Source organism: Dermacentor andersoni, chromosome 2 (genome assembly GCF_023375885.2).
Source record: "Dermacentor andersoni chromosome 2, qqDerAnde1_hic_scaffold, whole genome shotgun sequence".
In the NCBI taxonomy this organism is placed as follows: Eukaryota; Metazoa; Arthropoda; class Arachnida; order Ixodida; family Ixodidae; genus Dermacentor; species Dermacentor andersoni.
The window spans coordinates 12,363,567-12,388,607 of NC_092815.1; the positions used below are offsets into that span (position 1 = coordinate 12,363,567).

At 48.4% G+C, this 25,041-nt stretch overlaps 1 protein-coding gene and 1 non-coding gene across 2 annotated transcripts in view; one reads left to right on the top strand and one right to left on the bottom strand.

Annotated features, from left to right (window-relative positions):
- LOC126542979 (diacylglycerol kinase delta) overlaps nt 1-25,041 on the bottom strand; it is a 430,642-nt gene that overhangs the window by 138,742 nt on the left and 266,859 nt on the right. The window lies entirely within an intron of this gene.
- Nucleotides 5,724-5,796, top strand: TRNAR-UCG (transfer RNA arginine (anticodon UCG)). The gene has a single exon. It is a non-coding gene; the product is annotated as a tRNA-Arg (tRNA).

Here is a 25,041-nt window from a genome sequence, read left to right on the forward strand (position 1 = left end):
GCAGTTAACAACGCGCGCACAAACAGAGGAAAGTGTAAAAGTAGAATTCGCTGCTGAATTTTATTTTTTATCGCACGTAACGCAATGCGGATATTTGTCAGCGAGTGAATGCGTTTCTGCCCCACTATTTACTTGCATGCTAGGTCATACTGCACTTGCTAAGTCAACGGGCTCGTAATGCACTAAAATCAGTAATCTCCACAAACTTCGGCCGTCAACATTCATGCGAGCGAATGAAATAATACTGCAGCTCTGCACACACGGGTGTATACTTTCTCTCGCACCTTCGTATCGCTCTACGTCACTTTCCTCGCATAGTCGCGTGCAGTTACCGACGGTTCAGTCTTTCCGTCCATTTCTATGCAACCAGAATTACCTTCTGGTTAGGTTTTGTTTGCTGCGCGGGATGCAAAATAACTTCTTGTCGTCCTCCGTCTGATCTCGGCACCCATCCGCACAGCAACAAGGCATTTCGGTCCATCGCATCCTAGGTCATACTGATCTATTCAGCGGGCTCACAGCGAACTAAAATAAATAATCTCCACAAACTTCGGCCCCCAGCATTCATGCACGCGAGTGAAATACTATCACCGCTCGACACACGCACGTGTACACTTTCTATCGCGCCTTTGTATCGTTGTATGTTACTTGCCTCGCATAGTCGTGCTGTTACCGACGGTTCAAAGTCCGTCCGTGCAATTCTGTGTAACCATACTTTTCGTCTGGTTAGGTTCTGGTTGCCGCGCGCGATGCAACATAACTTCTTGCCATCCTTCGTCCGGTTTCGGCACCCAACCGCACAGCAACAAGGCATTTTAGACCTCCCGGAACGAAATTATCGCAGCGATGTGCAAAGCACAACAGGCTAAACGCGCGCTCTTCGCCCGGCGCGCAGGAACTTTCATGGCGGCAAAGGGGCGGAGCAAGGTCACATGTCACCGATCAGCCTATCGCAGGCGTTGTCGGCTGGATCAAAGCCTGGCGGTACTTTTAAATGATTGAGGGACTTTAGCCTCTATAGGCGGTGCACGCGGCCTATAGCCATAAGTTTAACAAAGGGCAACCATGTCCACACCATCAGCCGAACCAAGGCGCAACCAAGGGTATTGCTTTCGCAATCTTCCAGGCTTAACCAAGCTAAGCCTTCAGCCAATTTTTTTGTTCTGTTTGTCGCGGTGCGCCGTTAGCGGCCACCGGCGACCATTTGGCCATGTATTGTGTCGCAATTAGATTTAGATTCGGACGTGTTGATAAAGCTGGTGTTCGTATCGAATCCCCGGCTTAGTAAATGCCATTTCTTCTTTGCTTCGTCTCCCTTGCTCCGCGCGCGGTCTCGCTTTCCCCTACGGCGGGGCGCGTCGGCACACGGAGCGGGCCGGCTCGGAGTGCTCGAACCCGCGGTGGTCGTCCGGCGCGCGCGATATCGGAGCGTGCGCGCCGTGAGCGTAGCGAGGAGACCGTTGCAAGGAACCGAGCGGGCCGCGCCGCTCCTGTCACACGGATGGCCTTAACCGTGGTTAAGCTAATTACGGTTATGGCTAACCACGGCTACTGCTAGTATACACGGCAAACATAACCGCAGTTAGTTCCCTAACCATGGTTTTCGCAAACCGAGCTTGGCAATCGCAGTTTTTCCTTGTAAACCGAGAACAAGATGGCGGACGCCATGGCAGTGAGCGCAGCGTTGTCGGAAATATAGAATATCGGAAATGTCGAGCCAAAAGCGTATTAATCGTCCAGCCGCGAGAACGCGGGCAGTAGTACTCGTTTGGCAAGACAATCTCGGCGCACTGCGCTCAAACACGCGCTAATGCTCGCGCATATACGCCAGAATTATGGGTGTAGTAAACGCGCCGGACCGCTACGAGGTGAAGGACCTTAAAGTACGAAGCAGCTGGGGCTCAAAATGGAGAACCTTAGCACGCGCTATCGGTAAGTACTGAAGCCGTTCTGGTGATATATGTAACCATAAATTCATTGCGTGCACTGTAGCGACAACAGACGATGTGCGCTAAGCCTCCGACCTAAATCGGCAGCTGGAAAAGGGGGTTTGCGTTTGAGTTTCCGCGTAACAGAATTATGCTTTCTCGTATATTCAAATTAAAATGCGACGCTATCATATCTCTATAGGTTGTGTGCAAGTCGTACTTTACGAATTTTCTGACGCATTTTACTTCTGAAACATTTACATTTGACACATTTTCTGACACATCTTAAGCCACGTGGAAGGCCTGCGTGGTTCGGGATGATTTTCTCGGGTGGGACGGGGAAGAGAGAGAAGCGCGACTCATATGCATGCATGCATCTGCATTATGAGTAAAATAAGGTTGTGTTCGCTGTGCAATAAATACACTGCTATACGCGTGACACACGAATGCCATTTCTCGAGTGTAGTTTGAAGAAATAACTCGAGGAAGAGGACTTCCTCTTCGACGGCGGTGTCACCAACTCTCAGAAGAAGTCAATAAAGCTCATGAGTCACGGGCCTTGCGCCCGTATAGGACAATTGCAATTATTCTCACATGACCAAATTTTGTCGTTTACATATAATTACTATTTCACTGATTCAGTCTTTCGCGATCAGTTAGTCTCTTTGCTAATTATCTAAAAATTTCTACGTTACACTGCCTTACTTTATCTTCTTAAGTGTTTTTCTTGCGATGTTAAAATAATGCTGCACGCGAAGTTCGTGCGTGCACAAATTCAAAATGCAGAGCAGTTCTCGACGGCTGGAAAGCGCGTAGAAAAGGCCCCCGTCTCACGATTACCGAGTTTTCGGAATGAAGTTGGGCGCAAGTGTTACGTGGGTAATACTGGGTGCTTTCAATTATCCGGATGGACGGCGTGGCTGTGTCAATTGCATCGAAATCGACAAGGCGTAAGTATAGCGCTGTTGTCTTCAATTTTCTTACGTATAAATACGCAACGATCGATATTTACGCACGGCCGAGATATATAGTGCTCACATAAATGTCATCGCCGGCTTTCTTACAGTGTTGTAGCAAGGAGTGCGCAAACGATACGAGGTACTCATGCAGGATTACATTACATTAGCGCGTGGCTTACACAGAATTCTAAGCTGGTCGAGCGCCTCTATACAACGAAATGACTTGTGTAACGAAGGAATAATCATGCCCCGGTTGTATTGGGAGCCATGCGGAGCGCGACCTTTACAGCGAAGTGACCTGTATAACGAATGATTTCGGATGCTATATGTTATAAAGGCGTTCGACTTATAACATGGCGATGAAGCCATACTTCGCAGCGCCCCGACCACTCAAGGTGTCTTTTGATCGGTCACAATTTTGTGCCTGTTACACTTAAGGAAAATAGTGCACGCACATGCGCAAAGGCGAATTTGTTTGGAAGACTGACTGCAAATACATAGGACGGCGTTAACTTGCGCGCGAGAACACACAGTTGGACATAATGAAGCCTACGTATAGCCGTATCTCTCAACCGCGCTTCGTGCGAAAGAACCGTGGCGAAGTGAGCGGCCGCGGCTCTGTAGGCATCGGCTTCACACGGAAAGGAAGCGCCCCTGATAGGCGACTGGCTCGACGCACGGCTGAGCGCGCGTGCAGTACGGCAGCGCACGAGCGCAGTCACGTGGCTTTATTTCACATGTCGCGGGTTTTATTCGAGCGCCGGGAAAAAATGGTACGTTGCCACAAAACATTGGATCGGTCGTTTTGAAATGTACTCTGCAACGTGACGAAAGGCACTTGGCCCTAAATGGAATATTAAACATTTGTCATAGTTGATCTCAGTTAATTAACTAATTAAGCGCAATATAAAGACATATATCCTAAGGAGCGCCACACGACGGCAAACCATGTCGCTGGTTTCATTCACTTGCGGTTAACTTCTTTTTTTTTTTAATGCTTGGTTCAAGTTACGCGAAACACCCCGTACACAGTGCAACCGAGGGTGGTCTGCTCCGGACCACCGTCAGTTACACATCGCTCCTCGAAGAGGCAGGACGTGCGCGGCGAGTTGTGAACACTTTGCAAGCTGGAAAACGCGGTTTAAAGCACAGACCTGAGACGTAAGGCTACCGGGTTTCTCTCACATTTACCGCTAACTCGCCAGTTTTTTCTTTTTTTTTATTGCACCCGCTAGCACGTAGCGATTTTTCCGCCGTTCGCATATTCGAAGCGCGCTGCAGTGTCAGCGCTGATAAATCAGTACACACAAAACACCGCTTCGGTAAGCGAATTATGCAGATAACACGCAATATATCCCAGTTATATAGCAGTTCAATAGGTTAAATCTTTTTTCAGTGCATACAGCCAGCCAGCTAAAGAAATATAGAGTACGGTTTCCGAGGAAGGGGGCGAAAGAACTTCGCGGGTCTTTTGAAAAGCTCCAACCGCAGGCGGAACCCCGCGAGTTTCCATTTATAGCTCGGCAAGCGTGGCCGCCTGTCAGCGCGCGTACGCTCCGAGAGATAAAGTTCGAGAGATAAGACACGCGTCTTTAGCTGCCTTTTTTTGTTCCATTCTCGGCATAAATGCTCTCGTAAAGGTCAGAGCCAGTCAGGTCCGAAGCACGAAAAAGCCATGCAAGCAAAATAGAAAGAATAAAAGGACCGAGGCTCGCGATATTTCCCAGCCGGCGCGCAGAGGCCGGGCGTATTGAAATCCGCAAGTCTTTGCTTTTAACCGGGAGAAAAAGACAAAGCGGCAAACTTATTTGATATATTATAGTGAAGAAGAGTAATAATAATAAAAAAGAAGACAACAACTTTTACGACGGGGATAGTACCGAATCTCCAAGTTATTGAATTTCGGTGTCGGCTGGCGCAATATCTGGCCGTTTTGAAGATAACCGAGGGGCTGCAGAAGGGGAAAGGTCGTCCTCAACGGTTGCGGGAACGCTCCGCGCGCCTTTCTCTCGAGGAAATTGCCCACGTTCATTTTTTTGAGATAAGTAACGGCTGGTTCATGGCGTGCTTTTGTTTCGTCACATTTTTTTAATCCGAAACGCACAGGCGTCTCTAGGCGCAGCCTCTTCTCAGCAGCGCCCATGGATTCTGCACGCGGATCGAGTCGGCCGGGACAAGTCGTCGCGGTGCAGATGAGGTCTGGGCCGCTTCCGAAAGACGCCGAGACCTATTCCACGCAGTGCTGGCACAAGCACAACGCGCGGCAACCAGAGCTTCCAGCGTACGAAACGGGCGCGCCCGTTCCGTTTGACCCGGCGTCAGGCGAATCCGCCCGAAATACGTTGAATATGAAGGAAATGTCCGGCCCATCCACTTGACTGCAGCGGAATGCCATACGAAGAAAAAATACTTGTTCTTTTGACTAACCCGGTGAGAGACCGAGAGCCAGAGAGAAAGAGGGTTCAATCTAGGGGCCAGAACGATTTTTCGTGAACTGCCAAGTTTGCTTACCCGCGTGCGAATCACGAAATCTGCACTACCGCGGCAACAGTTCGTGAAAGCAGATTGTGTTCCTTTCGCTCGAATGGAATCGGTGCTACCACGAACAGGTACCACGCGCGGCCCAACAGGGGCTGAGCAGAAGTAGTGCCTCAACCGGCCGCCAACCGGTCGCCGTGATCATACGGCAATAAAAAAAAAAAAAAGGGGGGGGGGGGGGGGTACGAGCCCATTACAAGTGCGAAGCAAGGAATGCACGACAGCCACGCTGCACTTCCGGTATGCGCGTCGCGCCCCCCGGTCGGTACCCCGATAACTCCTCCTCGCAGTTCGTCGCGTCCGCGTGGCCTAATGGATAAGGCGTCTGACTTCGGATCAGAAGATTGCAGGTACGAGTCCTGTCGCGGACGTATGGCATTTCACTTTCTTTTTTCTCGTCCCAAGTGCTTTTTTTTTTCTTTTTTGGTGAGCTATGTGAACCGTGTCCTGCCGACATTTTCCCTCATAGGTCACATTTCCGTATTTTCCGAATAAATTTCCAGAATGGCCCCATTTTGTAGGTATGCGCCATCAAACTCGCCGAACACTTTCCCACTTTCTCTTTTAAACAAAACGCTCTTTTATGCATTGAAGCACAAAAGTAACTGGAACGCCCATGTATTTCGTCCCACACTACGGTAAATAATGCCTCGAAACTGGTGTCACTGTGGATATTCATTTCGAGTGGACGCGTCTTGCAAACTCACCGGCAACGATTCGTATATTGCTGCGTAAAGTAATTAAGTTAGTTAGTAAACATATGTTAATTAGTTAAATATGTGTTTCGATTTCTCGGGCTAGTAATGTCCGCCTCTTTGAATAAGCCAGCTCAAGAACAATAACCATACTATCTGCCACAGGCGATTTGTAAACATTCCGTAAAAATTAAGAATGATCACGTACGGACGTCAGACTCTGGAGTTTTGCAAGACGCGTAGCGCCACCTGCCGGCGCGAAGAGGCAGTAATTGAGTAGTGCGAAGCCTGACTCCCTTGCTAAGTTGCCTTGCAGCTAGCGACTGCGAAACAACGATTTAACTAGATTTTGGTCCATATTACGAGTGTTTTGCGCATTTAACACCCAGACAGAGAACTATGAATGTCTACGCTGGTCGGACGCGCCACCGAACTGCCATTAAGCGCTTGCTGGCTCACTCTTCAGACTGATGGCGGAAACGACGGCAACCGCGATAGCTCCGCGCTCTACGAAGAAACGCCGCAATCGACGCTACTGTTGTGTTGTAAATTGCCATGAACGTGAAGGACGGAATAACAACGTTCAGTTTTACCGATTCCCATCGCAACCGTATGATGGGGAAATGCGAGAGCGCTGGATACGGGCCGTTCAACCTGTTGGGCAATCGGATTACTTGCATTCCCTGCAACACAGCGGCTCGCACGAGAAAGTGCGACAATATTGTTCTTCTGTAATTGTGTTGCGTAGCCCTGACGGAGGACCGTGGTAACCAAGCGAAAACTCATGAATCTGCAGCCGCCACTTCGTTGGTAAGAGAAAAAACAACGTTGCGAACCATCCTGCCTATGTGCCATCGATATCTCCACCTTTTAACAGACGTCCGCCTCCGCTTGACTCAACAAGTGGAACGGAGAGATTTGGCAGGCCAGCTTAACCAAACATTTTGGTTCGTTTATGAATTCAAAATCCTGTTCTAGAGCATGGTTGTATCGCGAGCTCATTTCTACTTTCGGTATTTTGTATGTCCTGCGCCGATACAACAAGCACGCTTCGCAATGTGCTGATCCTGCTAGACTGCGTTTTTCAAATGTGAGCAATAAAGTTGCTGTAGGAGCACTGGACGAGTAATTGCGAAGTAACGCACGTGTGTAAAGAAAAAAAAATGTCGCGTTTATTTACATTTATTTGTGCGCGCTTGTTGCTCGAAGCGTCTGCGCGAAAAGTTCAAATTAAGGTACTGAGCGATGCTGTAGCTCATGCGAGAAAGAAAGATGCAGCGCGTAGGCACTGTAGGAAGCTTACTTTCGTTATGATCGCACGCTGTTTGCTGCCTCGGAAAACGTTTTCTGTTTGCTGCCCTGGAAAAGGCGATGAAAGGAATCTCTGTAAATAATTGCGAGACAAAACATTACGATTAAATACATAAAAAATATAGGAGATACTTAAGTCTTGTGTCCAGGACATATTCAATATGAACCAATTTGAAATGCTTCGATTTTTATGCTGATATGCCTATAGACAAACCTGATGCTCTCTGTACTTGCGAGTTGCAGCACGCCGAAATAACACTTGAGACTTTATTTTATATTGTACACGTACTTCGCCCTGCTGAGCTTCCTTTCCGAAGTGTGGATGGGCGGAAGAAGCTTTGATGGACGGAAGAAGCTTTTCAGGTCCTTGATTTTTAGGAAACCGTGCCTCAACAGAAACGAAAGAGAAGGGTCCATTGCGGCCTATGCACTTTCGCTTGCGGAAAGCTCTCCTTGCACTACTCAGTTCGCGCCAAGGCTGCGATGGGGGCGCTGGTGACGGGTTTTTCCGCAGCGCCGCCTGGGCAGAGTCTGAGGTCTATAGGTTAGGGGTGATGTTTTAATTTCAAAATATAAAATAGGATATTACATCTTGTAATACGAAGTTTACTGCGCTATAAATGAATATTACACACTAATTAGGTATCCGCATTTGAAAAATAATTATTCGGTATTTAAGAATATTCAGAAGTGAATATTTCGCAAGAACAGACTGTTCATGTCTTCCCATCTGCTAAGCAAAATATCGCAAATGTTTAGAAATTAAAGAGGGACAAAAGGTTTCGAAGCAATGCAGAAACAAAATAGGTGATAGAAACTTCGTTTTTGTTTTCACGGCGGAAGCCTATATGAAAGTCAGATATTTTGATTTTCTGTCATTTTTGTGCAATTGGCAGTCCACTTAAGTAGTAGTCTTATTTTGTACGCAACAACCGGTCACGTTTTGGTTGCAGTTCTTACATGTGTTTTATACAGACATGTTAGATATGTTACATATGACGCCGCGGTATTGCAGTGCTGTGGAATAAAATTACGGACGCCTGCACATTTTACGGGACTTAGTTGGCAGCTGATGCTGCATGCCGGTGTAAGTCCAGTAAAAACAAGGACAAATTTTTACGGCTATAGCTCTATAGAAGATGTGGATGACGCATGGCATGACACACGCATCACACATGCGCGCATTATCTGCGCGTCACACAGATTAGACGCTGAATGGAATGCGTGATATATAGCCACCGCTATTACGGTATAACCGCTTAGGTGCAGCTGAGGCTGAGGGTTCGATCCCAGAACGCGGCGGCCGCAAATCGCACCGCACTAACAAACTAAGAAAGTTAGATTTGAACAACTAGATACATACGTAAGTGCACGCATCTTCTTTTGTCCATGTTATCTATACCTATACAGCAATGATGTAAAAATCTCCACTTCAAAATGGAAAGAGTAAAGCGCCACAACGTCCTTGCGTAGACATGGTAAAACATATTGCTTGCCTACGATTTGCCCTTCACCCGTAGCATGGGTAGCCAACACGACATTTCTTCCCTCGCTATGGTGGACCACCCAAGCGCGTAACACATCTCACTCCACTCGAGAGCGGCACTCGGCTCACGGTGGTTCGGTGGATCCGGTTCTCCAGGCGGCGGCGTCGGGGCTTATAAATCCCCGAGAAACAATTGCCACTCAAACGGCCCAATACAAAGCCAGCACTCGACAGTCGCCCGAGAGGTCCAACCAGCGACCGCGCTGGCCACCCGCTTCAAATTTGCCGCGCGCGGTGACCTCCAGGGGAAAGGCAATACGGCGCCGGGCTGTCTAGCACTTTGTTGCACGTTTGGACATGTCGCTCGCCGATGCTCCTTCACAGGACGCCGCTGCCTGGCGGCGCAGCACCTTGACTTGTCAAGGGAGCGTTAGGGCGCTGTGCCTTTCCGCGCAGCCCCGGGTCTGCCCAAAGGGCGTTCGCATGATAAATTCTGCATCTTGTAGATTCGGAATCCGGGCTGGTTGTACAGACACAACACCACACACGGAGTAAATAAATAATACAAAATCGTTTGCTCTGGGTTCTTCCGAAAGAGGAAATAGAAAGAAGTGAAAAAATGAAAGACTGCAATCGGGACCATTAACAACCTTGTACATTCTTTTTTTTATCCCCGCCAGAGTCATCCCGCGCTCCTGCTTCTTTTACGTTCTCTTTCCGCTCGATGCCGCTAGGTGAGCTTTCTTTCGTTTACAATTTTTTTTTTGTCCGATTGAAACGCGCTTGTTGGGGACAGCTCGCGTTATGCGTCTTGTTTACCCTCTCTCCCGGCTTCATATAACGAGCGAAAGTTTAATGTGGGACCTCTTTAAGGGAAACGCGTTTAACGCTAGGGTTGGCTGACTAGCATGCTGCGCGAAGCTTGAGGCGCCAGGACGACCTCCCACTTCAGCCTATTCCTCCAAAATAAAGTCCTGCCCATCTTCGCGAATGATGGCGCTCAAGCTTTTCTTTTTCCATTTTATTACGATAGCAATTACATGGGCACTCCTGGCGCATTTTTTACGTCGTCGTCATGTTCCGTATAAATTCCAAGGGCGACAACATCGTCGCCCTATGCTGCACGCGCAAATGAAAGCGCGCGAGGGGCGCCGACGATCGCGGCTCAATCTGGCGCGCGCAAGGGAGGAAAGTTCAGAGGAAACGCGCCGTCGTCAAGCGCGAAAGGCCCTGGGGGAATAGGATGGAGTGGGGGAGGGCGGCGCTGTTCTCCGGCAGCAACTGCGCATTTCGCGACCGCGCGCAAGGTGAACCGGCAATCGCGGCTCCAACTCTCGCGCGCAAGGGAGGAAATCGGGGAGGCAGCGTGGGAGGGAGGGGGGGCCGCGTTCTACTCCGGCAGCAACTGCATACTTTGCGCGGCTGCGTGTTCCCTAGCTTGAAAGCGATCTACAGACGGCTCATATATACCTCTGTGCATGCTGTGTTCTCGCCGCGCAGTTTGCGTTGAAGCCATAGACAGATCGCAGGTCACTTCGCTCGCTACTGCTGCCGTGATTGCTCAGGCCAGAAGTTTATAGCGCAGCTCCTACAGGTGCCCGTTCCTACGTTGAGCGTCGGCGTGCCTCGTCGGCGTAACCGAGCGAAAGCGCAGCGGGGAATGAAAGAAGGCGATAGCGAAGAGAGCTCTAGGAAGAAAGCGGAGGAGGAGGCTACAGTGAAAGCATGAGGCGGAAAGCGGATGAGAGTATGACGAAAGAGTGAGGAGAAAAGCAGAATACTGCGATAGCCAAGAGAACGCGAGTGGGAAGGCGGAGGAAGCCACCTTGAAGCACCACCAGATGGCGCTCACGTCCGCGCATCCGCGGCAGCGGCGACCCTCTGAGGAACGAAAAAAAAAAATTAAGAACCACAAAGCTCGCTTTCGGGCACAGCGTTCGCCGCAGGCGTTTTCCGGCAAATATTACGGTTGTCGGGAAGCGGCAACTGTGTCGCCGGGCGTCGCGGCTCCGTCCGTCGGTGATCGGTGCGGTGCCTCAACGTATCGCGAAATGAAAACACGCACAGCGTTGCGCTCAAATTTCGCATTAGGGAGTATCGTAACCTTCGGTGAACATTGACAGCGAGTGTCCGCATCATCGAGTGTGATGTGTTCATGTTTGTTTGTATGTGCTTGCACCATGCTTGTTAATTTAGTTGGTGATCGAGGGAATGTTTCCAAGTTTATACGGCTGATAAAACTACTATCCGTACTTCGTACACCTTTCTACTAATTTGCTATCGCAATCGATGCTTCGCATTTCGGGCGAAACTGCGACTTCATCGCGTCGTGTGAGGAGCCACGCGTAAAGTCATAACGAAGTCCGCACGCGTCAGAGGTTAGCTGTGCGGGAACTTTCTGCGCGCGGGCCCACTTGCTTTTTTCTCATTCGTTGCCATTCGAGGCGCAGGTTGCCTTTAAGGCGAAAGTTTCGTAATGCAAACGCGTGCTTTCTTTCCGCGCTCGTACAAATTATGCGGCCCGCGCTGTCATGGCTTTCGCTCTGAGGAGGGGGGGGGAGTGGCGCGCGTTGTCGAGACGCGCCTGCTTCGTCCCGGTGGCGTATTTTCATCCGCTAGCAGCTACAACGGGGCGTGCCACTTTTGACGGAGCTCGACGTTTCTGCGCAGGCGCGAGTAAGAGCGGGCGCGAGAGAGAAAATCTGGGGGCTTTTGCTCCTTGAATATATGACTCAGCCTAGGCACTACGGAGGAGGTTTCTTAGATTGCGTTGTATTCGTTTGTCCCCTGACATGCCGGCATTGCGGAGTTCGGTCGAGTTGGTTTATACGCTCCGCCGCTGGCTGCCCGCGCGGTGAGGCAGTGGGCGCGGACGCCGCTTGGTGATCGCTGTGTCTGAAGGGACAATGTTCTGACTGGTGTTTTATAAGTCACGGGTCGAATTTTTCGTCGCGACGATAGATCGGATTTTTTACAAGCACTGCTCCAGGAGGGCACATGTAACCGGCAAACGGAGGCCTCAGGAGAGCACCTGAGGTTATATTAAAGCAGGCGGCGCAGGATCTCCGGGGCACCCAAGCGGTAGCGGGGGGATCAAAGCTGGAAGCCGGGCGGCCCGTGGGTTGGGGCCGCAGAGGCCGAAGCGTGCCTGGGGGTGTTCGCATAAAACATTGGCTGTCCGCGATAGCGGACAGCCGATCTTATACCCCCCTGGCACGCGCAGGCCTCTGCGAGCCCCAAGCCACGGACCAGTCCGGCTTCTAGCTTTGATATCCCCGTTGCCGCTTTGGTGTCCTGGAGGCGCCGCCAATAATGCGAAATAATGACACGTTGTTTTCATTAGTAAAAACATGATCGATTAAATATGATTGCGTCGAGCCGCCAACTTGCGATGCTAAGTTCAGCACAACCGCGCCCCGCGACTTCTGCCGGCACGGCGCGCCTAGGGACAAGCGCATACACCGCGCCCCAAGGGACTCCTCCGTAGTACCTAGGCAGAGTCGTATTTTCAAGAATCAAAACTCCCCACATTTCCTCTCTCGCACCCGCTCTCACTCGCGCATGCGCGCAAACGTCCGTCGTCTCCGCAAGTTCCACGCCCCGTTGTACCTACGAGCAGTTGTAAATACGCGTCCCGGTGCCCCCATCATTGAACGCGGCGTGACCTCGCGGCTGCAAGAGAGCGGGAGATGAGTATTATTTCTTGGCACGTAAATAGCTCGCCCCCACACGCTTACTTGTGCCCTTTCACGTCGCCCCAATTAGCGGGCATCTTATGCGGAGCCATTTCCTGTGGGGCAGTCGCGTCGACTGTGAAACGTGCATCTGACTGCTTGTATGTATGTATGTATGTATGTATGTATGTATGTATGTATGTATGTATGTATGTATGTATGTATGTATGTATGTGTGTGTGTGTGTGTGTATGTATGTATGTATGTATGTATGTATGTATGTATGTATGTATGTATGTATGTATGTATGTATGTATGTATGTATGTATGTATGTATGTGCCTGTTCGTGCGAGCCGATTTGGATGCGAACAATGCTACTTCACCCGTGCGCGAGAGGCAAGTGCAGCAGTGTTTTGGCATACGGGGTTTACTCCGTCTAAGTAAATGAGAACAAACAAGGCTGTGACGGTGTGTGAACTACGAGGAGGAAGCACCTTCTGCGAAGGAAGTACAGGTCGCGCACCTCGCGTCAACTATTCTCGGGCGGACGAGAGCCGGCGGATACTGGGTTTACAATAAAGGAGCGGCGGTTCCACACACTCCCCGAAAAGGGCTGCCGGTCCTTGAATTTCCAGGCGACCGGCATTGCTTCTAATGTGTTTGTCTCAAAAGTTGTGTCTTCGTCTGCGTTTTGGTCGGTTCTGATAACTAATTACGCCGAGCTCGTTAGCGGGCAGAGAAAACGCAGGTGCTCTTCACCGGCAAGCACCACCGGCATGTTAAACACGGGTGCGTTAAGATAGAGCGCGCTCTTGTTTAAAGACGTTGCTTTGGCTGCGCCACTGCATTCGAGCCGTTTGAGGTGTGACTCTGCGGACTCTTCTTTTTTGGGTCTTAAGGCGGAGAAAAGAGGGATGAAATGTCAAGAAAAAAAGGAACGGGGGCAAGGATTTGTTGTCAAAGAAGTTTCATGAATTCCGCGCGCTCCACTTTGCTTGCGTTTTTGTGATGCTTTGCTTAAGTCACATTCTCGGTGTTTTGGTATACAAGAAGCTGTGCGGGGAAAACTGAACATTCGGCGCGAACTTCTGTCTTTCGCGTTGCTGTTTCTTCTGCTGCACAAGGGGCGGGGTGGGGGGGGGGGGGGCATATACACAGAGCAGTATTTATCTTCTTCTTTCGTGAAGCCTTTAGAAATGTAGTTGCGCTATAGTTACTACAGTTATTGAACGTCTATTTTCGACGAACTTGCCATTCCTAGTGAGTGCAGCGCGTACCCTTAAGATTATAGCATGCATACGCCAACGAAGTTTTAAAAAAGCGAGCTCGTCATGGGGATCGGCCCTGTGTGCCCGCGTTTATTTTCTGCGAACGTTCCCTCGTCATGACCGACGAGAAGACTTCCCGCTTGGCCGCCGTTCGGCGCTGCTTCTACGGGGACCCGGCCATCGCGAGATCCGGCGACGACCCACAATGGACGATCCCGGTACCCCCAAAGCGAGCAGTGAGTTTGCAAGGAAACAAATATACGGAAAGGAAATAAGTGTGCGCCTCGAGAAAAGGCGAGACCGGGCAATTCGAGGACAAGCTGACCGAGGCAGTTTGTCTTGCCCGCTGCGTGGCCAGTTGTCAGCGCGATGCTCTCCTCGCCTCTCCTCCTCGAGGCATCCACAGCGAGAGGCATATTATATTGCAAGGCGCTCCAAGAAACGCGTGCGCAGCGATACGTCTGCATGTCGCTCGTTCTGTTTCTGACTTGCTGCGTCTTCTCCGTTCCGCTTCTTCCGCGATAGTGACGACAAATGATTTCCCGCCACCGCAGCGATGACACGCTCCCCGCTTTGCTGATGTAAGCTGTCACTTTCGCCGGCCCACTTTTTTCATCGCGGAACCGCGCGCGCGTCTAGCATTTTTCCTCATTTCCGGCGCCCATCTCGCTCGTGCAACCTCCGCCCGCGCTGCACTTCGGGACGCGGTGTTTCCTCCCGAGGAAAGAATTCATCTCGCACCGCTCGAGTTGCAATTCTCGCGATCGTCTTCCTCGTTCCGTACGTTATTCTATTTTTTCCTTGCCCCGTATTTCAGACCCTGATATCCCGTTTCTCATAAATGGATCGTGTAATTGCGACCGCAGTACTCTTGTGACGATGCAGGTAGTCCAACTTTGAATCCGTCCATCTGTCCGTCCGTCCGTCCGTCCCACAAACTTTTAAATACGTAGATTTCAGGGATACATCGCATAAAACGGATTTATGACCTTTTTCGACGTCCTAAAGGCGCTTCAGACCAGTCAGAATATATCTTATCCTTAAAATCGCTTAGAAAACGTTTTCAAAAAAATTCACTGACGATTAAAATGCTCCCTAATACGAAATTTGAGCGCAGCTCTATACGTGTTTTAATTTCGCGATATACGTACAACCTGTCTCGTGCGGCCCATTCCAAACGGAGCGAAGTCTGCATCGCTAATCGGGAGATCGCGACGGGCAGCGCGTGGGTGACGCGTGGGCGCGATGCACACCAGTCGCCGCACAGACCTCCGCTCATGCAGCGCGTTGTTTCCATATATGGTAGCGTGCAACGCGCTCGCCGCATGCCATTGGTGCACAGACGACGGCACGCTCCTCTGGCGCCATCTCGTAGCAGTCGTCGCAAGTCTTGCGCGGCACTGCGCTTTTCTTTTCACGCTGTGCTCAGCGTTCGCTTTCATCTCTTGCTGGTCTCGTTCGCTCTGTTACGCCGAGGGACAACGCTGACGTTCGCCGCAGCAGGGCGTCTACCAAGTTTACATTTCTAAATTCCCTCAGTTTTCCAGGATTTCCTTGAGTGCCCTTGCAAAATTCCCTGAGTGACAGAATTTTGCTTTATGTCAAGGCAGGCTGACACTATGTCGCCCGATGCTATCATTCTCTATAGTAAGCATGCTAAAAAATGAAAAAAAAACTTAATCCAATTTTAATAGTAATAGTAGCATTTTATTCAAAAAGAAATCAGAAGGGAGGGGCTAGTAAAATGTACAGCGAATAAAATATATTTAAAAAAAAGGTAAAACTCATTTAAGATCGAGTCGAGCATTCCCAAATGCGAATAAAAAGGAGATACACACATAAATATTTCGAATATCCCCTTCAGTCACGAATTATGATCGACTGTCGATACACGTGTGAAACACAGATGGTGCTTGAAACTCCACCAAAAGCAAATCAAGGTGGTAGAATGACTCTTTGAGCATCTTATGATGAGTCATCAAAATTACAGAGTAGCTAAATATTTGAATAATGTAAAGTGTGCTATGTTACTTCATAATGAGGATTAAATCCACAGTTCCAACTACGTGCATAAGTTATTCATTCGCCTCAAGCATTTCAAGAAAGAAAAAATATATTTCGAGGTTGCTGCCGACATGCCTCACGTCAAACGTCACATAAAACACGGTAGTATTTTCCCCAAAGTTGCACTTGTAATGATACATATCACTCGGAAGTAAAATGGAAGTAATTTAGTTTATGAGAATGTTCAATTTATCTATAAGCTTAATGTTTGTGCTCTATTCCTTGCTACCACTGCACAGAAATGACAAAAATAGGTCGCGTCCACAAATATGGACGCCGTGATTGAAGGGGATATGAGCTATATCTATCAAGTGATAGCAAGCTCATTGGTACGAGGGCCAAACTTTGTCACAACAAATTTCGCTAGAGGCAGGACTCACGAGACTGCCTGTTTCATTTTACAGTCCGTTTCTGCAGAACTACCCCACCAGGTAAAGCTGATCTGGGTGCCTGCGCACTCGGGTGCCTGCACGCCCGAGGACTAATAAACCGGGCAGCAACGGAATCGGACCAGCACAACTCGAGAGCGCGCATGCATACCTTCAGCGAGCTGATGCACGCCTGTAGGGCCGAACGCCAGCTCTACCCCCCACCCCACCCATACCTTACCTACCACCACCACATCCAGCGGCGCCGCCTGCAGGCACGAACACACTCCACCCCCTATCTACTATAGCCCGCATCCACCCGGGTGCCTTCACCCCAACTTGCGGCTTGTGCTCCATGCCACCGCTACCCTAAGACACATCATCATGGAGGCTAATCCTCCCCCGCCGGGTTCAGAGTTCTTCACACGGGAGGTCACATGGCGCGCGACAGACCCGCACCGGCAGAGGACCACGCGGGCTGCACACGTGCTGCAGTGGCATGGACTGGCGGACCTCTAAGCGCAGTGGGCCTGGCCCGGGCTTGCAGCCCACACCAGTGGACATTAAAGGTTCGTCTCTCTCTCTAAACGGCTGGTGTGTCAAGCTCAACTGTCCTGACATACTCCCAGCCCGTGCACAACGCCTCAGTGTTGCGTTTCATTGCTTTAAAGGCTTATTTTCGTTTCGATGAGGGACACCTGCACCTCGGCCTCAGCCAACACTTGCCGATCGTTAACTGTACACTGGCAACTCCTCCAGCCGACGACACGGCGTCAAAGACGATCCGTTACGATCACACTCTGTTACTGCAGCGAGCATTACAGCGACTTTCGTTCCCCTTCAATAAAATTACAGCTACCTTTACCTGATAGACGCACAAATTCCCTGAGTATTTCCAGACTATTTAAGATCCCTGAGAATTCCCGGTTTTCCCGGTTGGCGGACACCCTGCACAGGAACGGGCGCCTAAGAGCTGCGTTCTAAAACACTATTTGTATCCTTGTCTTCTCGAAACCCTATTAAGACCGTGCTTTTGGAGGCCGAGTCATGCTTGCTGCGCAACCGTTAGAGGGTCGACAAGTCAGTTGCAGCACGAGAGGCCGAGCGGCGAGCTGCCGGAGTGTCACCCGCCGGATGGCGTCGAGCGGACAAAGGAACGTGGAATAACACGCCGATTACCCGCCTTCTCTGAACCTTTTCTGCGGCACGTGGTGAATTCGATGTGGCTGGTTATTGTTAGCAGACATCTGAATTTGGAAGCATTCGTCAGAAATGCAATTACTCGTGATTATAGCGGACCGTAAATGATGAAAAGCGGCGGGAACCATCCACGGATGGGGGAGGGGAGCCTGGGGGGCATTTGCCCCCACTCTCCGAAATGGGGGGGGGGGGGAGGTAGGCTATTTGAGTCCCCTCCCGCCTCCCCACTTTTGAAAGCCGGCAATACGGCGCCTGGAGTTCCGACCTAGATCACTGGAGTCTATATATACAGAAAGTCGCTTAAAACCCTGGTAATGGGGGTCTGGCCTCTCCACCAGCTGCACCCGGAGTCTCGGCCACATTGGTTCTCCAGGGCACTCATCACCGGTATGCGTATAGCACACAAGATATACTCGGTAACAACCGGTGAATTTCCCCACCTCTGCACGTCTGCAGTGGCCTTTAAAGAGTTGATCTACGCTTTGATTCGGACTACCTTGTCGGTCATAAAACGAACCTCAATAGTGAAATTCAGGTTTCCAGCAGTTTACAGACTGCATTCATTTATTTGGCCGTGAAAGGTGTTCTCTCGGTGAAACTAGAGGCAGCACGAAGCGTTCACTTCTTGCTACCAGCACTCATCACGCAAGCGTTGCGACAATGAGTGCTCGCGGTCATCGAGTGAGGTGTGTTTATATTTGCCAGTGCGTGCGTGACACCATGCTTGTCATCTATATGCGTATCTACCAGTGTGTGTGTGGGGGGGGGGGAGGCATGCCCCCCCTACGCACACGCTTGTGAAAGCGGGCAATGTCGGCTGCACACTGACAACAGTTGATGCGAAGATTTCTCTCAGAATTGCGTCAACATATGTACGATTTCTTTATTACATATCCCCTCGTTGGGCAGCTATACTCTTAAGCAAAATTACACCCTCTGGGTCATATCTTGCCACACAACAATAATCGTCACCTGTCTTGCCCGCATTTCCTTTCTTTAACGCTGCGAGGCCGGTGCTTCCAAGTCACGAGCGGCATGCGCGCTACCAGCAATACAGTTCATTCTCGACAGGAAAGTAGCGAGCGTAGCGTTTTAAAGAAAGGGAACGCAAGCAAGACCGAGGACGATTATTGTTGTGTGGCAGATATACGCCCCAAGGGGCGTACATTTGTTTAAGAGTGCAGGATTGTCTTTCGGACGTCGCCGCCACTTGCTGTAGCAGACGAAACAATTAAAACATCATTCCTAGCCCGTTTTTTTTGTTGTTGTTGTTGCAATGCGTTGGTTTGGTTCTCGCAGCAGACCTTCTTCCTTCACTTCAAATGAAAAGTGAGAAGAGGGAGAAAGAGAAATGAGACATAAAATAGAGAAGCAACGTCCCGTCCCTACTGACATCACGGGTTTCTGAGGGCTGTACAGCAGAAGAAGAGCGGCACTGTGACATGCATGCACAAAAATTCGATACACCCGATGAACACACAGAGGAGAGAGAGTCCGCGGAGGAAGAAAACCTTCCTGGCTGCCAACACCGCTGCCAAGCACGACAAGAGTGCCGTCCCAGTGACAACAACGCGGGAAGTGCAGGCCTGCACACTGGCATTTGGGAGTAGACAGCAGGCCCTGCCTCAAAAGGTCTCGGAGTTCGTCTTCAAGGCGTCTTGGGAGAGAACGTTCACCAGTGGGGCGACGCAGTTGCTTGGAATAATGGTACCGATGATGCGCAAGTTATCCACAGTCTTGAGGCGCACCACCTGCAGTTTGGAGGAATTATGGTGGCCATGGACTGAGCTCAGCACGCTCTCCACCTTGGCCCAGACAGCCAAAACCGATCCGCTCGACACATGGCAAGTGCGCCGCCTCAGCCCAATCTCGCACACCATGGCCATACTCTTCTGCGTGCGGGACGTGCCTTGCAAGCCTGCATTGCCAAGAAAGCTGTCGCTGGGCAGGCGATCGAATACCCTACCATCCCTCCACCATAATCTACCATCCCTCGCGTCATCCCGCATTTGCTGAAGCCGTCTAACCTAACCATCTTTGGAAACACCAAATAAGATTTGCTTTTTATAATTTACCAGTAATTAATCAGTGTCGCGATTTAAGCGACTTTCTTGCAAGGTTTAGTGACTTTTTTGTCTGTTTACGGCAAAGTTTTCTATTTAGCAATCAGCAACTTTTTTGAGTGACTTGATTGAACAATTGGCGATATTTTATTGACTTCCAAGTTAGAAATATTGCTTGAAAAATGGCCTTCTAGACCGCCATTTAATATTCAAAAGCTACATGTAAGTGGCCGAAACTCGCTGCATGACACATAGGCTCCATGACCATGATGAACCAACCGTTGCCTTCACATTGATTGCCTTCACATTTTGATTGTACTTCACAGCACAGTGGTCATGATAACTTTCACATTGTGATCCCAAAATTGAACTTTCTTTATTATTAAGCATGAAATGCTTTTTATAAGGCCTATTTGAATGCGCAAGCATGTCAAAGAGCTAATTTACAAAACCAAATGGTATAAATCTTGTGCTCAGATTTAGAACCCAACAGGCGAAAAGGCATATCGAATGCATAAAAAGGCGTAAATATCGGAACAGCTGAGCTCGTTCACGTGCGCTTCCGTTTCTCAAGGCTTTCAGCCAATCAGAACTTCACGGCGGCTTTCAGGTAGATCAAGGGCGAAAACGTGGTACTGGACCTCTACAAAGATCGGGCAATTGTCATCGCCATGTTAACAGCATGCGGCCAAGCGCGTTGCGCAGAATCTAGTTCTACTACCACGAACGTCGAGAAGCACGAAAAGATTTGGGATAACTATTACGTAGACTAAGTGCATTTTCATGCTAGGTGAAATACGTTGCTTGCGTTCTTTTGAATCGTGCTGTATTTGTAGCCTTCCCATCTGAAGGTAATGAAAAATTTACCCTGTCATACTCTGTTATGTAAATATTAGAGGTAGGCGATCGAATACCGACTTTTTCGAAAACGAATCGAATACGAATAGCAAATATCGAATATCGCATCGAATATCGAATAGACAAACGCAGAGGCACATACTTGCAGCAGGAATATTTATTTCGGTACAATCAGGTAACACGCTTGTACTGAACAGACATTCAACTATCACGGGCAATTAGGATCGTTTTAAACACAATATCACTACAACCGTCACGAAAAGAACTGTACGAATAGCAGCTTGACACCTTTAGAGCCTGGTGTCCAACAAGCTTTCCGAGAATGACAGGCTACTGTATGGACAACTTTCCAAAAACACAAAATAAATAGGTACTAAGAAATATCAGAAGTTATGGAAACGGAAAAGAAAAAGCTAATGAGGTATTTATGTGCCGTATACTCAATAAAGGGCATGTTACAAGAAAAACATCACTGGTTGTAACGTAAAAGATAGAACTACTACATGACTAGACTGCAAGAAAGACTAACAGGCAGGCGAGAAGCAAAAATAGCCGGTTGTCATGTATTGAACGAATAGAAGGAGAACCGAGGGGCCCGGTTTTGTGAGAACGTTCGCACATATTCGCTAGTAAGAACCATATGAAATCAACAAATATTGAAGAAATGGAAAGCATAGAAGAAATCATTTGTAGTTTTTATTTGAAGCGTAAAAATGAGAAGCTAAGAGAAAATGGAGGAAAAAACAACTTGCTGCCGGTGGCAGCCGAACCCACAACCTCCGCACTACGCGTGTGTTGCACTACCAATTGCGCTATGGCGACAGCAGTTCCCACGTTCATGCGTTCTTGGGTACTTGTGTACGTGTACAAGGCCTTACCCAAGGCAAGGAGTGTTAACCAGCGCCACTCTTCCGCCGGAGAACAAAGCTTGCATTGCCGATTTTGTTTCTGCATTGCTTCGAAAACTTTGTAGCTGTTTTGCTTCTGACAATTATAATTTGCGATACTTCGTCCAGCAGGTGGAGAACAGTAACCCAATTTTAACAGTCGGTTGTTGCGAAATATTTGGTTAGTTTTGATATTGGAAAATACCGAATACACTAGTTCATCTTCGAATACGAACAAAACATTACACACCAACTATTCGTATTCGAAACTTGGAATATTCGTCTATCCTATAGAAATACATTAGTAAAGCTCTATACCCTCTATAACCTGCTGTTAAATTCACTATTTCAGCAGCACGGACATTAGACCAACATTAAACGCCTAGATGAATGACTTTACGTTAGCTTATATTAGAGTGTTTCCAAACACCTACGTTCTTACAATCCACCTCACAGTTATAGCGAGAACTTTAGTGACTCTTTTAACTTTAGTGACTCTTCTATCTCACTTAAGCGGCACGCCCTTATCGAATGGAATTACAGGGTTTTGCGTGCCCAAACCACAATTTGATTATGAGGCACGCCGTAGTGGAGAACTCCGGATTAATTGTGACTACCAGGGGATCTATCACGTGCCCCCAGTGAACGAGACACAAGCGTTTCTGCATTTCGACCCCACTGAAATGCGGCCGCCGTGGCCGCGATTTGATCCCGCGGCCTCATGCTTAGCAGCGTGATCCGGGCAAGTTGAGAGAACATTGCCAGAGAACATCCGGGCAAGTTGCCAAGAAAAATTATTCACCCGTAGGCACGCCTACAGCTGTCGTATGAACGTAAAGTAGAATATAAGGTATAGCACATGTAGTACATCATACTTGATATAAACAAAACAGATCAGCAAATGAAATAATAAATGGTGTCTGCTTGACACTGGCTTTGCCACACACAACAACAACAACAACAAAACATAATTACAGCGTCCACGCAAAAGCTTTATTGTGAGCCTCGAATTTATGAAAGACACCCGGGGCACATAAAAATACAAAGTCTCAACTCAGGCAAACAGAATTTGAGTTGGGAGAACAAAACGAGATCATCCAGGCAACCAGTCAAAACTTAAGAAAATGCGGTCTCTGCCCCCAACGATTTCTACACAACCGCGTTACAAACGCTAGTTACTGCCTAAAAGAAGTGATAAAAATATTGCTTCCGATTCCTTCCTAATGTTTTTTTACAATATCACTCAAGCTGTAACTTCTAGTACGCGGAAGTTTTATTTCTCGTTTCCAATAGCGATGCTCAAAAGGCAGATACTGGGCACCATACATTTCATTTTCATTTTTTGGCGCTGAGACAGGGTTTCCTGTGCTGTTTTGAACGCCAGCGGTCCGTGAGTTTCGCGGCGTAGGTCCTGCGTCGCAGCAGGTTTTCATCTTCTAGCTGGGCAGCGTCCATATGGACCAGTGCACAGTGTGGCGTGGTGCGGTTCGGTGTGGTGTTCTGTTGCGAACATGCAGTATACTCAATTTAAGGTTGTGGCTAGTATCATCTCCAACCAATCGGCTTTGCCGGTTGCCATTTGGCGCTTACATCTATAATATATATATTATAGTTTACATTACGGGAGAGCCAGCAATTTTCCAACGTTTCAACCGGGGTTCCGCTTTCATAATAATCGGATTCTCTCCCTCTTTTATATATATATATATATATATATATATATATATATATATATATATATATATATATAAAGAGAGAGAGATGGCTTGCCCCCTCTCCCATTCGAGAGAGAGAGAGAGCAAACATTTATTTGGACCATCGAGGTCGGTGCTCTTGAGGTCGAGTGGGTGGTGTGCTCATTCCAGGGCTCCACTGGCCATAGCTGCTCGACGTACTTGCTGTACAAGAGCTTCAATTGTCCCGCCAGGGTATCACCGGTCAGCTATACCTCCCACAGCTCAAATGACGTGCAAGGCGTCTTTAAGTGTTGGGGTTTGCCCCCGCACCCCCACGATATGTGAAAGAGTGTAGGGCGTGTGTCGCCGCACCAGGGGCATATGCCGCGATATGTTTGTGGGTACATTTTGCAGTATCGGTGTAGGTTTGAGAATGTGTTAGTCTGGATAAGTCTGAGAGCTACTGCCTCTTCAGTGCTGAGCTTCCTGTGAGGGGGAGGATAAATCGTGCGGTTGGTTTGCTGGATCTCGGGTCGGTCGCAGTAATTAGATGCCAGGGGCACGAAGTTAAAGGGTGGGGATTAATGAGACGATTGGTTTTGCCCCGCTCGGTTGATTAGCGCTCGAGCTAAGGCGTTCACCCTTTCGTTCCCCTCCAGTCCCGCGTTGCCCGGCGTCCACGTGATTTGATGGGAAAAATAGTAGGTACGTCACTGGCGGGAAGAGTTGCATTCATGTCCTAGCTACCAGTGCCACCCCAGTATGTGCAGCATTGGAGGTCGTATTTTTTTTTGTGGCGTCTATTTAGGCATTGTATCACAAATACTTGGTGCAGAAATAAGTCGTGAAGGCTGTTAATGTTGCTAATGATGAAGTTTGAGCAAATTCTTGAAGTGGCGTCCACGTGCACGTTGCTGTAGGATCGCTGACAGGCGCTGAGTTACACCGACGCCTTCTCACATCTGTGGGAGACGGAATACGTCCTTTTCAAGTCCAGAAGGGAGGGAAACAGGCATAAAAAGCTTTTGTGAGGAGCTTCTGAAGACGAAGCTTTAGCTCGGGTGTTCCTGTCTAAATACATGAGAAAAGAGAAATCGTTTTTCTCGGCATCCACCGCATCAAATTTGATGAGGTTTGTCGCATTAAAAAAAAAGAAAGTTAAAATATAGTGACTGATGGCAGCGAATTTTCGATTTAGTTCGTCAACTCTCTCAAAAAAATGTTGGAAATCGCAAATTTACAGAAAACGAAACTATAAGCTTAATTATTTAATTAAATTGTGGAGTTTGACGTGCCAACACCACGATCTGATTATGAGGCACGCTGTAGTGGGGGACTCCAAAAATTTGGTCCACCTGGGGTTCTTCAACGTGCACCTAAATCTAAGTACACTGGCGTTTTCAAAGTATCAATCTTACAATCGAAACTAGGCAATGAAATATGATATCACAATTCTGCAAATTGCATCTTACAGTGCATCGACGCGGGCAATATCGGTGTAATATACACATACAATACATGGCTCTCAAATACACCACTAATATGTGAGGAGGACTTCTGCAAAAGCCTTGTGAATAATGTAACAAATTCATGTACGATATCAATTTATATATCAAATTTGTCCGCTTTGGATGCTCTAACAGATTCATTTTACAGAACTGCGATATATCTTCTTGGTGCAAACCTACACATTTGTAAACGTCTTGCTTCTATATTTTTCAGCTTTACCAAGTTTTAAAATTTCTGTTTAAAATGAGAATTCCACTTCCGACAGTCACTAAATTTTAGCCTTTTCTCTCGAATCCAACACATTTCATTAAAATCGGCCAAGTAGGTTATCTTGGGGAAGCGAGACAACTACTTTAACCACGCGATAAGCCGTACATTAGAACAGATATACGACGTTTTCTAGAGCTTTTATTCTGCGTCTTCTTGCGGACGTTTTTATCGTCTCGGATAAACTTTGAACAAGAAAAAAAAAAAAACGCAATGTATCCTTTTTGCGCTGCCTGTTGTCGGTCTGTCTAAGGTAAGTTATTATTAAAATCTAGCTTTCCCACTTTCT